The sequence below is a fragment of the Equus asinus genome, chromosome 20 (genome assembly GCF_041296235.1).
Source record: "Equus asinus isolate D_3611 breed Donkey chromosome 20, EquAss-T2T_v2, whole genome shotgun sequence".
Lineage (NCBI taxonomy): Eukaryota > Metazoa > Chordata > Mammalia > Perissodactyla > Equidae > Equus > Equus asinus.
The window spans coordinates 110,847,810-110,865,563 of NC_091809.1; positions in this window are offsets into that span (position 1 = coordinate 110,847,810).

Below are 17,754 nucleotides of genomic sequence, written 5' to 3' on the forward strand. Positions count from 1 at the left end.
TTGACGGTCATCGCAATTGCTTGAGCAGATGGAGCTGGGTGTGTGGGAGTTTGAACCTCTCTTTTCAGGAGTGAAGGAATGAAGCTGCCTTTTCTCCAGGTTGGACGGTCTCCTGTGCTGAAGTCTCATCTGCCTGTGCCTGTTTCCACATCTAGACCATGACAGCAGATTAAGCGGATATTGTAGGTGATCCTGGACCCAGGGGTGAAACCCATCCTCCTGAAGACTTAATGAAACTCTTCTCCAAAAGCCTGTACTTAATTCCTACCCCTGGGGTAAAGTTTGCTTATGGAGGTGTTGACAGATGAAGAGGAGGCTGACCCTGGAATCCGACAGGGAACCAGTGGTGTTTTCCTGTAAGGGTTGCCATGGACTGATGGCGCGTGCCAGCTTCACTTTTCTGTTGGTGTTACATCTCCTTGTCCCTGCCGTCTTGGGTTTCAAATCCATGCCCATCAGACCTCACCATGGGATCCCCCAGAGGAGATGGGGATGAGGGCGCAGCCTTCAGGGGCTCCCATGAGAGCTTCCAATCCCCAGCTCAACAGCATTTGCAAGTGGCCACCTCCAGAGGGAGCTAACCTCACTGTCTTGGTTCATAATGTGAGGGGCAAGGAAATGACAAACAGGGAATTTTTTCAGTGTCTCCGGAATTTCATAATTAGGACATGGTTCTTTGTTCCCACACTTTCAGGAGACCCTATAACGATGCCAGAGGGCAGTCGTACGAGGAGGGACCCACCCATGAAAGAGAAGGAGAAGGTTACATGCAAAGCAGAGAGGCTGATGGGTTTCCTCAGTGCTTTACCAGCAAGGGCAGGAGAGAGGTAAAGGCTGGACTTCGCTCTTCCAAATCCACTTCAAAGGATAGCATTTTCCCCTTCAAATCTCCCTGACCCTTACTTTCAATCACCTGATTCCACCTCAATGAAGCATCCGCAGTGACGGTGGCAGAAAAGGGAGGCTGCATGGAGAGCAAAGAGGAGACATCCAGTCTGACTTGACCTTCTTACTTGACCGAATTTATAAGACATCCCAACCTAATACCAAGTTTCCCTGGAGACACAGACATTTGGGGCGGAGGGCTCCAACCAACGCAAGGCTGGGAAACAGCTGTGTGGAATCTGCAAGCCCTAGATATTTTGCCGAGACTTGGCTGGCGCTCTGCATTATCTCAGAGTCTCCCCATAATGCTCAGCTAAACAGAACAGTAAATAACGAGCACAAACGGAATCAGACAGAAAAAGTATAGCTTCAGGCTGACAGCTGACGGACAAACCACCATTCTCTGCAGGTAAATGGGGCTCCTGAATTATAGCCTGGGAAGGAGAGAAGGAAGAGGTGATGCTGCCAGCCTATTGCAGCCCTGAGCCCCAGAGGCAGCTGGTGGATACAGCAACGCCGCCAGGAAGAGTGGTTGGGGATGGCAGAGAGGCTGCCTGAGGCCCAGCCCCTCAGTGAAAGGAACTGAGTCCTGTTGTACAATTTCCAAGGCAGACTAAATACTAGGTCTCAGCCAGAATAGAAATAACCTCCTTTAGCAGTCCCCAAACACCTCCACCCCCAACTGCGAAGGACTGATCAGGCTGAGGGCTGGGGGCTCAGCCTGTGCTAGAAAGGAGTCTCCTGTGTTCTAATTAGTGAATTCAACGGCTTAAAGGATGGCTGGGATCAGGGAGTTGAAAGGAGGGTAGCTAAGGGACTGTATTTCACCCGCAGTCACCCTGAGGCCAGAGAACATATTAAGAAAAAAAGAAACTGGAACCAAAGTAGATCGAAATGGTGTGTCTCAGAGCAGCAATGTTATCCTTGTGAAAATTGCTGTGACCTCCAAAGAGAAAGTGAAAACTGGACAAGGTGATAAAATGCTCAACTGAGACCCCGAGGGAGTCACGCCTGGGTCACAGCAATGGCCCCCCAGCCCAGGGTCCCTGCCTCTCCTCGCTCCGGCCCAGTCTGTCCTGCATAAAGGTGGGACATTCATCTTCCCAAAAATTGCCTTCGTCATATTATCATCCCCGGCTCAGGCAAAGTTAAATGCATTCTTGCTGTAACTCCTAGAAAGTCAGCTCCCTGTGTCTAACCACCCTCAGTCCTCAGCAGAACTTGGCTCAAGTCAGGACACCCACTTATTCCTGGACCAACAGCCACGAGGAGGCCCAGCAAGAGCAGAAAATACGTGCGCTTCAGTGCCCAACAGACTTGCTTTCAATGCCAGGCCCACACCTGACCACTGCAGATCTTATTCACGCTATTTGAATTTCTCAGCCCATCTGTAAAACAAGAATAGTACCAACTCTCACAGTAGTTGTCACGACAAAATGGCAAAATGTGTCTAAAGTGCCCAGGATTACAGAGCCTGGAACTCGCTGAAACCTCATTCAAAATATCTTTTTGCTTATTAATCATTTCTTGTTTTCCAAATTGTCTGCAATGTGCTATTCGTATTTTAATATTTAAAAAATATATAATAAAAAGAAGAAGCAGCCTAGGCTATCACCTTATCAAAACTAGGGAACAGCAAGCTGTGTCTCAGGAAACCCAGGTAGCCTGCTGAGGAAGGGTGGAGCCTGGAGAAGCTCTGAGGGTGGGCAGCAGCCCTATCTGCTGGCTGGTCTACTTCTGTTTGCAAACTAGCTACACCAGCTCTTCCCAGGTGTCGTCTGTATTTTCCGTGACGTCCCAGGCTGTTCTGTGACTTAAATGACAACAGTAATGGCAGCTCTGCAGAAGGGCTCAAATAGAAGACACAAGCCTGAACAGACACAAAAGCCCACCCCATAGAATGTTCCGGCATTTAATTGTCACTGTGTTGGATCCATAGTCCTTGGTTATACAGTTCGTGTTTTCTTCAACCTTCCCTACAATGTGACCATAGCTTAGAGCCATTTTGTGGAGATAGCAGGTGAGCTGAGCATGAGGCCATGTGGGGACCATGGCAAAGGGTGCTAGCGTGTATTCCTCCATTCCTTTTCCTCTAGGAGCCCAGCTCCCATTTCGCTGTTCCAGTTTCTTCAAGGAACCAAGGTAAGTTTCCATCTTCAAAGAAGTAATTTAAAAAGGCAATGAAATTGAAAAGGAGATGAGATGGTGGTCATCATCTTGTTGCCCAAGTTCAAAAGTCCGTTCATCTTCAGGGCACAAAAGACACAGAAAAGATCTTCAGGGCATAATAAACACAGAAATGATAACACCTAAGAGTGGAGGAAAGAGAGCAAACTGAGGACCAGAACAAGAGACTATATTAGAAAACAGAAGATGCCTGACAAGTGGAAATGGTAGATCTGTTCTATTGAAAAATACCAATATATTCTGCAAGCAACAGGAGAACAAAGAATAAAGAAATTTTCATCAACATACTTTCTCAGAAGCAGAGCACCATAATCCAAAAAGAACCCTACTCTTAACTTTGTATGTGACACAGGAAAATGGATGCCTGCCACAAAGGAATCAAGAATACAAATGAATATTTTAGGAAGGAAGAGAGAAAATATTCACCATTAGGAAGTCAAATATCTGCTTATGCAGCTGAAGAGAACTGGTGTCCAAGCGGGAGGGGAAATGAAAACCGCCGCACTCGACTCTGTTGTCACCTTTTTTGTGCCACAAACTGACCAGGCAGGAGAAAGGACCGTGTGTGCTTTGAGCCCAGGGTCCACTGCATCCTAGACGCAGGGTTGTTCAGAGCCAACGCTGAGTGGAGCTATTGCCTAGAGTTTGATGGCCAAGGCCAGAAGCCCCGTGTGACTCAGAGCAGGGAGACAAATACTCAGCTTGAGAGCAAGCCACAGACAGAGAGTTAAACAAAGCCTCTGAGGAGGCTTGAAATTTTAAAAAGAAATTGCTTCAGCAGTTTGAATCATTAGTTTACCGGAATCTACTAAGAGAAGAGGCTTTTAGCAAGTTTCCAAATAAACTTTATAGACCCAAATTAAACAGCCATTATTAGAGCCCCGGGAAGGACTCAGAACATCCTAACCTCCTACCATCTTTCCGCCTTCACCTTCCATTTCTCTCTTGCTGCTGCTTCTTCAGTGTCTCCACTTTCTTATGCTCCCACCCTAAGCCTTCCCGGCCCTCTCTGCATTATCTCTGATGGAGAAGAAGTGCACCCATTCTTTTAAATACTTGGGTTATTTTATGGTTGGTATATTTTGCGTCCTCTCCAAGAAATTTTTGCTTTTTCCAAGTCACAAAGATATGCTCCTATGATTTCTTCTAGAAGCTTTATAATTTTAGCTTTTACATTCCATGACCCACCTTGAGTTAATTTGTGTGTATAGTGAGAGGTGGGGTGGCCGTTACTTTTTTTCCATGTGTTTCACCCAGTTGTTCAGCACCATTCGTGGAAGAGATTTTTCTCTCCTCGTTGAGTTGCCTTGGCACCTTTGCCGAAAATCAGTTGACCGTGTATGTGTGGGATTATTTCTGGATTCTGTTTTTTTCTGATGGTGTATTTGTCTATTTTTAAGCCAGCACCACACTGCCTTGATCTCTGTAAAATTTATAGTAATCCACTTTTAGACTTCACACATAGCTTGATACAGAGGCCCAAAACCTAAGTTCTAAGGCTGACTTTGGAATAATCTATCTGTGAAATTCTCAACAAGTCAACCAATTTCTCCAGATCTTGATTTATTCACCTGTAAAATAAAAGGGAGTAGATCAGGGCTGCAAATTAAAATACTTGGCAGATAATTTAAATCAAGTAACCTGGAAGTTATAACAAAATAAAGAGTGGTGGAGAGAGAGTGCCAAAGTTCAAGTTGGGTCTAAAGACTCAAGTTGCCATCAGTTCTAGCTGCAGGAGTGTAAGCTTGCTGCTGGCAGACCTTCAAGTTTTTCCAGAGAAGCCAGAAACCTGCATTTTTAAATTTATTTATTTTTCTATTTTTTATTTTTTTGTTAGGAAGTTTGGCCCTGAGCTAACATCTGTTGCTAATCTTCTTTTTGCTTGAGGAAGAGTGTCGCTAAGCTTATATCCGTGCCCATCTTCCTCTGCTTTATGTGGGATGCCACCACAGCATGAGTTGATGAGCGGTGCCATGTCCACACCCAGGATCCGAACCCACAAACCCTGGGCCACTGAAACGAAGTGTGCAAATGTGACCACTATGCCACTGGCCTGGCCCCCAGAAACCTGCCTTTTTTTGTGAAATCTTCTGACTTTTTAAGCATTGTGGAAACCAACGAGCACACAGATGCTCAGCCCTTGAGCTGCCAGTTTGACACCAGTGAACTAGCAAATCTCTCAGAATGCTGACACTTCTTTTACAGAGTTCTTGTGAGGAATAAATGAGGTAACACTGAGGATGCCTAGCCCTGTGCCTGGCATATAATAAATATTTAGCAAAAGTTCTTTTCTTCCAGATTAAATATTCCATAACTTGTATGCCAAATCTCTATCACTAGGCCTGCTCTTCTTATGAGCTAAGATCCATTTCCTCCTTCATGCCGATCTATTAGCTCACTCACCACTGAATTCACAATCTGTCCTGTATCGGAAACTTCTAGTTGCCCTTCCAGAACCTCCCTCCACCTTCCTCTGTCCCAGTCTGTGCCCAGGTAGACTGACTTATGTGAACTATGTGAATAGGCTATTTTGTCATTGGCCAATGGGGACATCAACAAAAGATTCAAGGGGAGGAGAAGAGCGAGGTCGGAGTATGTATCCCCCAGTGGCCTACTGCTGAGTCACCGTGCTTGACTATGATCCATACTATACTTTGGGCTGCTCTCCCCATAGGGCCAAACACCGTCTTTGGGATCCATTAACCATTTTCTCCTACTGACCCTTCAGGACAGGAGGTGGTTAATAGCTCTCCTGTTCTTTGAAACCCTGCCCACTCACTTAAAAAGTCATTCAGTTTGAGTGTGCTATCTCATCTTGTGCATGGACATTGTCTAATATACTAACCCCTCACTCCAAATAGAATTCCTTCCTCTGTTCCCTTTCTCAGTCAAGGGGCCACTATCCTGCCAATCACTCAGCTTCAAAATGATGGTCCTCTAGCGGGAAGGAAGGTTCCCACGGCACCCCCTATGCCTTACTGCTCCCTAAGGATGAGCCAGGAAGAAAGGCAAGAAACTCCATCTGCCAAAGAGTAGGGGGACTGGTTAAGTTCAAGTGACAGAGTCGGCCACATTTTCTAGGAGTGGTGCTTTAGATGGAATGACATTTACTGCTTGTGTGGCTGCAACTTCTTTTCCCTCTTTACTTAACCAGGATAAGGCTCAGGCTGCTCTGTGCAACCCTCTTTTTCTCCTTTGTGAATGGTTTCTCTTCATGCCTGGGGCCACCAGTGCTTCTCCCCTGGCACTGGGGACATTCTGAACTGGACTTCCCACACCATCAGAGGAGGATCTCCTGTCCAGGTTGAGCTTCATCAACATAGAAATTTGTTTGGCCTGCTGTGGATCTAAGCTATATATATAGGCTGTGTCTGGTGTTTTACAGATTTTTCCACGTGCTTCACCCTCGCTTACTGTAATTTTGCACTGGAATTTCAAGCCCCTGCTAAGGGTGGGCTTACTCTGCTTCCTCTTTTCTCCTTTGTCAAACATCTTCCTCAATGGCCTCAGAAGCAGGAGGCTTGGATGGACTAAGGTAGAATTTATAAACGCCTGATTATCCTACTGTAAAATTCTAATCCAACATATAGTCAATATAAAACATTTGGCGTCAATTTTTACTCATGCCAATTCTTCATCTCCAGCATTCACTCCATCACACGCCCTTTGTTTCTTCCTTCAAAATGTCACTCGTATTTGTCTCCTGCTCTGCATTCTTACCTCCACTCTTCCTGGTCCCTGACCCATCATGCCAATCCAATTGTAACAACCTCTGCCCCTCCCAGCCCACCCCACCCACCCCTGCCAGATTCACCCTGCTTGTAGAGTGCTTCCACCATGACTCTTTATTACATATTACTTCAAATGTAAATTCCATGCCACAGGTTTTGGTGCTCCTCACGGTATGTGCACTAGTCTCAAGTATCCTGAAGACAAGAGCGGGAGAGAGCAGTCTTCTTGGTGTTTCTTCTACATACCGTGTTGTTTCCATCTCCAAGCTGTTCCCTTTGCTTGATGCGCCTATCATCTTCGTTCTACCTGTAACCAAGCCCTATTCAGCTCATATTCTGATTTCTCAATTAGTCCTTTCCTTCTTAATTTAAACAATACTTCACTCATCCTATGAACTCACGTGAGACATTTAGTCTCTTCCATACAATATACCCATTAAATACACATTGTCTTCTAATTGCTTTGAGTATGTTTGCATTAAATATATTGCCTAGTGTTAATGGCGGGGCTTTTGATGATATCTTGATTAGGCGACCCAAGAAGTGTTCCCATCTTGCTTTTGATCCAGCCATTAATTCCTCCTCTTCAAGACTCTAAAAGACATATTGGTAACAAGTCACAGTGACAAACGGGAATTTAGGTACCCTCTTGTGATGGTCAGTTTTATGTGTCAGCTTGTAGGCTGTAATCTCCAGTTATTCAATCAAACACTAATCAAGGTGTTGCTGTGAAGGTGTTACTTTGTAGGTGTGATTTAAGTCAGTAATTAGTTTGCTTTAAATAAGGGGAATTACCCTGGGAAATATCCATAGGCCTGATTCAATTCGTTGAAGGAACTTGAGAGCAGACCCGAGGTTTCCAGAAGAAATGCCAACTGTGGACACCAACTTCAGCTGTGCCCAAGTGTTCCAGCCTGCCCTTTCTGGCAGCCTGCTGTATGGCTTTTGGACTTGCCTAGCCAGTCCCCACAATTCCTTAAGCCAATTTCTTGCAATAAATCTCTTAAAATATATCGACTATTGGTCGTGTTTCTCTGGTTTCACCCTTACTGATATAGATTTTGGTAACTGTTAGTGGGGTATTGGTGTAACAAATAACCAAAACATGTGACTTTGGAATTGAGCAATTGGCAGAGACTGGAAGAATTTTGAGGAGAATGATAGAAAACATCTACATTGCCTTGAACAGACTGTTAGTAGAAATATGGATGTTAATGACTCTACTAGTGGGAATTTGAAAAGAATTGAGGACTCTGGTAGAGAAAAGCTATATCATCTTAAAGAATACCTAAATCTTCATAAAAAGACTATTGGTAGAAATATGGACATGAAAGGTGCTCCTGGGGAGGGTTCAGAAAGTAATGAGGGACATGGCAGAACTATAGGAAAAGGTGTCCTTGTCATATGATGGCAGAAAGCTTACTGGATTTGTGTCCTATAGTTACATGGAAAGTAAAACTTGTAAGCAGTGAACCTGGATATTTAGCTGGGGGATTTCCAAGCAAACCATTGAAGGTTCAGAATGGTTTCTTCTTGATGTGTTGTAAAATATGAGAGGGAAGACAGGTTGACAGAAGAATTGTTAAACAAAAAGGAACTGGGACTTGATTATTTGAGAAATTCTGTCTGTCCAGATTGCAAAAGATGCTAAAACAAGGAGATTCACTGTCAGGAAAGCCTGCTTCAGAGAGAAAGCCAATGGTGTGAGGAGACAACCTTTTGCCTGTGCCTCAGAAGGATCAAATGGTGAGAATATTCCATCACACAGAGGTATCTTGGGAGAGACCAGGCATGTGACTTGCAGATCTCCTTAGCCATCTAAGCAGAAGCCAGAAATAGAGATGCAATTATCCAGGAAAGATCTGTGGAGGAGCCTCTTAACTAAGGGAATCTTAACCCAAGACACACACAGGAGACCCACAAAGATCTTGAGAATTTTATACCAGCAGAAGTGAAAAAGACAGAATGACAAGCATTCTGCCATGTGGGAGAGAGTAAAGACTTATCTTTAGCTTCTCCTGCGTGGTAACAAGGAGAACGAGAGAGTCACACAAATTCACGGACTTCTAACTCCACTGAGACAGTGACTACACCCGCCAATGATGAGAGCCCGGTCAGAGTCCTAAATTCGGATCTAGTCAGAGTAGTATTTAAAATAATAGTTAAAAGCCTTGGGTATGGAGTCAGACTGCCTGGGTTTGAACCCCAGCTCACCACTGTGATTGAGAGAAAGATGCTTTCAACCTCATTGTGCCACAGTTTTCTCATCTGCAAAATTATGGTAGTAACTGCACCTTCCTCACAGGGTACTTGTGAGAAAAGACTTGCAATGAGATTGAAACAGTGTCTGGCACTATTATGGAGGAAAGCAGGGGAGAAGAAAGAAAGGAGCGCACGCACACACACACACACACACAAAACCACCAGGGGTGACATTACGATAATTCTGAATAATGTGCAATGCATTGCTGAGCTCACAGTAACGTCTAACTGTGTACTTTTTTATTGAGATGTTTGACAGCACCCAACATCCTGCTTTTTCCTTTGGGTGGCAAAGAGACCAGATCTGGAACAGATGTGGAGACAAACTAAAAGAACCCTGCAAACTCAAAGAAAAGATCCAAGGAATGAGGAACAGTGCCTATTAACTGGTTTGGAGTCCCTTCTCTAGTTTCTGGAAGGCAAGGCCTTACTGTGACTAACATATCTGAAATACTATTTCAAATCTTTGCTTATGCCCTTGAGATATGAATTTATTTCTGTAAAATAATTTCTCTGTCAGGGTCACTCTCCAGAGAAAATGAATAAATGTCACATTAGACACTTCTGTAGCTGAAGCCTGCAAATTGAAGTCAACAGGAATCATGTGGTTGGCTACCCTGTGATGATCAGGGCCACACTCGCTGGTGAGTGGGTTTGGTGGTCCCTTCCTGACATTGATTTAAGAGGCAAGGAGAATTTCCAACTTGCCCCAGACTTCCAGCTGGCTGCCTTCTAGACACACTCTGGCACCTATGACCTCAGCTATGCCTTCCTATTATTTTTACTCATAAATCCATTTGTTCATTCATTCATTACACACCGAGTACACACACACACACACACACACACACACATACACACATGTATATAAAAACTATGAATCCCATGCAAGGTTTATAGGAGCTTAGAGAGGGAAAAAAAATTGCTCCTGTCCTTAGGAAGCAAACACATTAGAGATCTTCCCGGAAATGAGGATAACAAGAATCTGATTCACAGGGTATTGTGAGGATTAAGTGAGATAATGAACACAAAGTCCTTTTGCAATTCCTGGCACATGATCAATAACCATTTATTGTTACTACTATCATCAGTGTTGGTAGAGCTGTAAGGGATTGGAGAACTTTGAGCGCAGTCGTTCTCAAACTTCTGCACGCATCAGAATCACCTGCAGGGTTGGTTAAACCCCCCAGTGATGGGCCCCACCCCCAGAGTTTCTGGTTCCATAGCTCTGTGGGGGGCTTGAGAATTTGTACTTCTCACAAGTTCCCAGATGATGTCGATGCTGCTGATCTGGGGTCCCACTCTGAGAACCCAGCTCCATTCCAGCCTCCTCATTTTACAAATGAGAAACTGAGGCTCAAAAAGGTTGAACTGATTTGCCCAAAGACTCATCAGTCATTAGCTTTCTGACCTCACCTATGATTATTACCCTGCTGCCCTTCTCTGACATCTGCGTATCATAACAGAGATTTCCACTTTATTAACCTTAAGTGAAGCAGTATTATAGGGACTGTAGGTGTTACACATGTTCTGCGTGGGTAAGTGAGAGGAGGGTCGATAGTCTGGATGGGGGCTACACAAGTGATCACTCTTGCATCAGGTCATCCGTCAGTTTGAAAACCATGGATGTTAGTTACCGATTGCTGGGTAACAAAACCCCTCCAACTTCTTTTTATTTTTTAAGTCATACTCCCCCAAAAGGAGGAAGGCCCTGGGCTGTGGGATGCAGAAACCTTAACCCTGGAAGCCCAAACAGTCACCATTTAGTATCTCAGTTTCTGGGCCTCAGGGGTCCAGGCATGGCTCAACTGGATACTGTGCTTCAGGCTCTCTCACGTGCTGCAGTTCAAGCGTTGGGCAGGGCTGAGGTCTCATCTGAAGACCTGACTGGACAAGGATCTGCTTCCAAGTTCACTTACATGGTTTTTGGTAGGATCCAATGCCTCAGGGCTTTTGGGATGAGGGCCACAGTTCCTCACTGCCTATAGGCCAGAGGCCTCCCTCAGTTCCTTGCCCTGTGGCCTGTCCAATACTTTAAGAGAGTTGGAGGTAGACAGAGTGTGCTGGTAAGATGGAAGTCACAATCTTCTGAGACCTGATCATGAAGGGGACATCTCATCACTGTTATCATATTTTATTGGTTATAAGCAAGTCACTGGGTTCAGCCCCTTTCAAGGCAAGAGGGTTACAAGAGAGTGTGAATGCCAGCAGTGGAGAAGACTGAGGACCACGTGCAAAGCCACCTGCCACCCTGCTTGTGTAAACCAAACTCCTCATTTCACAGAGGAGGAAACTGAGGCTCAGAGATGGCAGCAGCTCAAAGAAGATCACATAGCCAGTCTACATCCCTGACTTTCACCCTCGTGCTCTACCGCATCAGCACAATACTCTCTCCATTTGGTCTCTCCTGCAGACATCACAAGTGAGACACCGATTAAAAACAAAAGAGCAAAAATCATTCTGATGGAATGAGAGCTATAAGTTTACTCTACCAAAACTGCAGTTCAAATAGAATTTGGAAGGTATTTGCCTAATCATCGCTGTAATCAAAATCCTAGGAGACGAAAATGTAATCTAATAGTTCCAAAGAACTATCCTTCCTTTGGTGCTTTGTTCAAATAACACAAAGATCAGCATTTTCTTTTGGATCCCACACATCACTCAGAAGCAATTTCCCTCTCCGTCTACCAGGAGCATGTCTATCTCCTCTCACAACTCTGTGAGGCCTCCTGGATCTTTCAGGACAAAAGGTACCTCGTAAATATGTACGATAGACCTCCTTGAGTGATACCTGCTCACCGACAGCCGCCCAGGACAGGCTGAAATGCACACTCACTTCAGTTTCCGTAAACCTTCATTCCCGCTCACCGTATGTAAGGTACGTGCCAGGCTCCAAGGAACCGGCAGCGAACAGTCAGAGGGATTCTTGCCGTAACAGCCCTTCAGATCTTCTGGGAACACAGATGTGTTTGAAACATTACAGATAATTAATTAGTGTGCAAAGTGCTTTGAAGGTAGAATACAGAATGTTGTGGGGAATACGAGAGCAGGTCCTCCCCTAATACTGGAGTACCGAAAGAAGCCGTAATTAAGCTGAGGTCTGAACAGGGCATAGAAATTTGCATTTTCTGTTCCCTCCTCTAGGTGAATGGGGACCACAAGAACATTCCAGGCCAAGACTCCAAGGTGAGAAAGCTGATTTTGTTGGTAAGATCAAATAACAGAAAATAGAAAACACATGCTACAAACCATCTCTACACAATTGGAAACTAGAAAAATTCTTCACTAATTATACCCAATTGCATCCACAGTTTTAAGGGAGCCAGGGTCGGTCCAGCTCGGCATTTGGTGCCCTGGACAAAGGGCGTCTCTGGAGAGTAACACTCATGGGTCTCCCCTCTGCCTACTTAACACAGGGTGGATGTCTAGTTACTGCCTGTGGGACGATTTCCCAAATTTCCAGAATGAACTTAGCTCCTGGGCGTGCCCTGTGGGTCGGGAAGGGCTGCGCAGGACGGCTGGGTGCTTCTCACGGGGACAGACTCTACAGGGAAAGCAAACTTCCCAAGGAGCAGAGGTTTGAAAGATTAATCATGGGCAATTTTCATCAATGATGAGTCACTAGTGATAAATCATTCATGACCCCCTTCCCGACAAGCACGGATGAAGGGATGCGTCAGAACAGAGAGCTCAGAGTAAAAGCTGGACATTGGCCCCGGGAGAGCTGCGCCCCAGGACTCCCCGAGGGCATGGCTGACTCCACAGGACAGCCAGCTCTCCCCGGGAGGCCACGCTTCAAAGTGCCTTTCATAGGTCCCTCTGGTGGGGACCAAAGCTGCTGCACAGCAGCCCCCACGCCTGCGGGCTCGCGCTCTGATGCCAGCTCCAGCCCCAAAGCCAGTTCCAGCTCTAAAGTTGCAGGACCCCTTCCTCCAGTGAGTGACCCCAGACATCACTGTGACCGCCATTACAGTGACCTGTAAGTCTCCTTTATCAATGTTACGGAGAGAAACAACAGCTATTTTTCAGGGTTGCTCTGTGGATAAAAATAAAGTATTTTTAACCTCTGGAGTTGTCATACTTGCTTAATGGAGAATGAAGGCAGAAGAGGAGAGAAATTCTGGAGATGGTAAACAGTAAGATGGTAAATAGTAAAGCTAAGCTGGCCATGAGCTTCCTAAGAGGATGTAACAAAGGCATAGAAGAGAATGCACAGGCTTCAGAATAGATAGAGGTGGGTCAAAGGGGGCTCGGTTACCCAACAGTGGTGTACCAACAGGAGAGAGGCTAACCCTCTCTGAGTCTGTGCCCTCGGCTGTGGAAAGGTGATAGATGTCCCGACGGCACATAGACATCCTTAAGATGAAAAGAGAAGACAACGGCAGCACTTGCAAAGAGAAGGTGCTCATGGATATGGATTCCCCCCCGACCTGCTCCATCAAGCCTTCAGCTGATTTCGGGGCTCACTCATTCACTCATTTCCACTGGATCTCTTGAACTGGGTTTGGCTGTTCCAAATCCTCTTAACCCCTTCCACTCGACTTGTATTCCGACTCTCTTCTCCCCTAGGAAGCAACTGGTTCCAAGCTGGTTGTCCATCACAAGTCAGACATCTCCGGCTAGTCTTTCCCCAGAAGTCTCTAGAAGTCTATTCATGCTTCTGTCTGCTCCTGACAATCTGTAGTAATTGTTCTTCCCACGGGTGACCCCACACAGAGAAGAAGCTGCAGAAGGAAACCAAAAGGACAGAAGAGAGAAGAAACTGACTCTCAACCCAGAAGATGGTGTGTTCAGCTGGTACTTCTTCCCTCTCCTTCAAGTTGTTCGTCTTTATCCTTCAGGACACCAGTCTGCTGCCCTCACGGTGTGAGACAGCTTTTGGCCCCTCTATCCTATTTTCCTAAGGAATAATGCCCTGTAGCTGGGAGAACAATAAAGGATGACAAGGTTTTAATTCAATGCTGAGAAAAATAAATGCATGTCCCCGATTTCTCTGTAAAGGTTCCTTCTTAGTTGGAGGGATGTGTCATCACTTCAAAAGGCTTCTTTCTTCCCTGATGTTGGTTTGTTCCTCTCAGAGGCAAAAATAATATTTTCCTCAGCAAAGGTGATTTTCCTCCAGTGAAGCCAGTAGACAACTGAATTGATTTTTCAGGGCAAAACAATTTTAGAGTCTATTTATCTTCTCAGGATGCTCACCTTCACCAAATCATCCTGCCGTCTGTTTGCTGCGGGTTTCTATAACGGAGAAGAGTGCAGGCCTGCATACTTTAAAATAAATAAATAAGTAAATTCCATCTGTCTTTTTTGCTGAAAACACCCGTCACCCAAGCCTTTGCAACAGAAGACTCTAGATTTGGAATAACACAATGGCACCCATGCAAAGGTAGGAGCTAAATGCTTTCTTATTTTTTCTAACTCTTATAGCTCTCTAGCTTTCTCCAATAGCTCTACAAAAATGATTTCGTAGGTAAAATTTAGTGAAACTGAGAGGGAAACATGTATTTTTTAAAAACTATATTAAAGATTCCATTTTCACATTTATCTTTCTTCCTGTTAGAACATTGAGAAAGAGGCTTAAGACGTGAATTTTACTTTTTCATTATAAAACCAATCCATATACTGGTCAAAAAAGAAGCAGCATAAAAAGTATAGAAGAATTTAAGATGAAAAGTAAGACTCTCCTACCTTTATCCCTAGGCACTCTGTATATACAGTTTTATGTATATAAGTTAATAAATATTATATAACTAAAATCCTATTACCTTGCTTCTTCCATATATTTTGTAGATCTTTTTATACTAACATTCATAAACCTATGTAATTTTTAAATGGCTACAATCATATATATTTATGCATACATCAAAATTTATTTCCTCAGAGCCTGATTGATATTTTATCAGAAAGTTTAGCAAATAACAGTTATAAACTATGCTTCAAAGAATATCCTTTAAGATATATCTTTGTATTTTTGGATGGGTAAAACTGAGGATACATTTGAGCAGTGGGATTGCTGGCTCATCACGGTGAGGAGGGTAGCAAAGAGGTGCAGAGCTTTCCAGCTGGTGTGCTTGCAAGTCAAATGAACAAGTAGACTCTGGGTCCTTCCTACATCCTGCCCAGTCTTTCTGGGAGGCTGATAGAAATAAAAATCAGTACAAGCATGCATGTGCATGTGCAGCATGCACTCACACAGATCTTGCCATTTTAAAATTCTCTCCCATTTAAGAAATCTCTTTGGGGTTTTATCTTATGTTTTTTAGCTATTTCCCATTTCCCCTTCTTCTTGCCTTCTCCCTACTAAAGTGCAAGGGAAGAGCTTTGACAATAACATAATGATGGTGATGAGGATCAAAGCTACCCCAGGGAGAGAAGCCCAAGGTGACCTGCCCTGCATACCGATCTATATCATCCTATGGGAAGCCTAGCACCTGATCTGACCTGATTCGTATCCAATTTTAGGACCACCCGATAACGAGACCCCGCTTGCACTGATACCATTTTAATGACTTTTTTTCGTGATCTTTCCTTTGTCTTGTAAAGAAATAACTCATACCTATGCCTTATAAGTTTAGCCCTACCCTCAACCCATTGCAGCTCTTCACTGCCCATGGGTCCTGTCGCCATGCCTGCAGCTCTTTATTGCCCATGGGTCCTGTCCCCACGCTACTCCATGCTATTCTCTGAATAAAGGAGCACTACTACCCGACCTTGAGAGTCCAAGAAATCTTTCTTTTGACTCCTCGGCTCACGGAGCCCGCATCAATGGGAGAGGCCTCTAGTCCAAGTGTTGTCCTCCTGGAACCCCCTGATGCCACTGCGGCAAGGCGGGTCTGGCTTGACTCCAGACAATCTTCACTGATGCCTGGTAAGACGTGACCCACCTGTACCGGGCCTGGAGCACTGTGCAGACCCACAGCTGAGGACGTGGACTTTACTGTTGCCTAGGGTAATGAATTCCCTGTCTCTCTAGCCTTCTTGGCCCAACCCCAGATTCCTTCAGTCCACTTGTCCTCTACAGCAATTTCATGCCTTTGATTGATTAGGGCATGAAGTATCTTCTGAATTTCCTGCATGCCAGGCCCACACTGGGGATGAAATCTCAGGCTCATGCACATGAATGCCATCGTCCCCCAAGGCTCCTTGAGTAGAGCTGCCGTGCTATCCTGCGTCGGACAAGGATGCAAAGCACCAACTGCATCAACGTGGATCCTCTCTCTACCCATCTTTGGTTTCTTTAGGGCAAAGATGGGCAGAATTCAGTGGTGTAGGAATTCTATCTCCATTCTCAGTCCCAGGTTGTATAAGAAGCTAGTCTAATCCCTTCTGATTTTCTCCATTTTCATCTCTACCTTTACTTTATTTCCTTTCACAGTCTTAGGAAAGCCGTTGTCATCAGCTGCCACATCTCTCTACGTTATGGCTTTTTGGAAAACTCTGTGCTCAGGTCTCCAGCTCTTTCCAGCTTGATATGTATGTAAATAGAAGCTTTTGGAATTTTGTAAGTTCTTTTATTCTCTTAATAACACCTGTCTTTCAACACTATTGACTTGCTATGGACTAAACAAAAGCCTAATTTGTAGCTCAATGCTTCTTATATTTTAGGGTCTCTCTGCCCTCCCATGGGAGCAGGGCATTTTACTGATTCAATGGGTGGCCAGCCTCAGGATGTCATGACTGCCTGGGAATGGAAATATAAAGGGAAAATTTCCACTTCCAACTCAGGCAAGAAAGCTCCCACAGGACTGATCTTCCTGTGGTCAATAACTAAAACTCTCAACAAAATTTAAAAAATGAGTGAAGGTCTGGAGAGTGAATCCTGTAGAGGAAACCTTATAGAGGAGTAAAGCTCAACCTTTCTGATTCGGAGAACAAGAAGAGAGAGTTTAGAGAAGAACAAACTCTGGAAGCAAAAGATAAAGAGAAAATATTTAGAGGAGCCAGAGGAAAAAGGTCACATTACGTTCAGGGGAATAACAATTTAAACGACTCAAGTTCTCATTAAAAAAAACACAAAAACCAAAAATATTACTGCCGAAGACAGTGGAATAACACCTGTAAAGTGTCAGAAAAACTGTCCTCTTCAGATAATTGGTAACTAATAGAATTTGCCACCAGCAGATAAGCATTCCAAGAGATGCTAAAGAAAGTTCTTCAGGCTGAAAGGAAGTGACACTGGTTGGAATTGTAGATATTTAAGAAGGAACGAAGAGTATCAGAAATAGTAAATATCTTGGCAAACACTTTTTAAAAACTATTTTCTCTCAATTTCTTAACATTGAACTGCTTAAGGCAAGCAGTGGAACACTGCCTTGTGAGTTTGGTGATATAGATAGTTGAAATGCACATGAAAATACACAGAGAAGTATGAAAATAGTATTTCAGTCAGAATCGATCATTATTATTAATAATAAAACATTCTTCTTTGAGACAGGGGTTCATTGACAGTTTGGGATCATAATCATTTCAAAATTTCTCCATAGATATGTGTATTGTATGTACTTATGCATTTATGTTTATGTGTGGGCACACAAAACTCAAAAAGCTATTACAATGGCTGCTTAATATTTTATATATGCCAGGCATATTGCTAAGAAATTTAAATGAATTATCCTAAATAATTTTTATAAAAAATGATTTCCATTTCAAAGACGAGGAAAACAATGCTCAGATAGGTCATGTATCACAC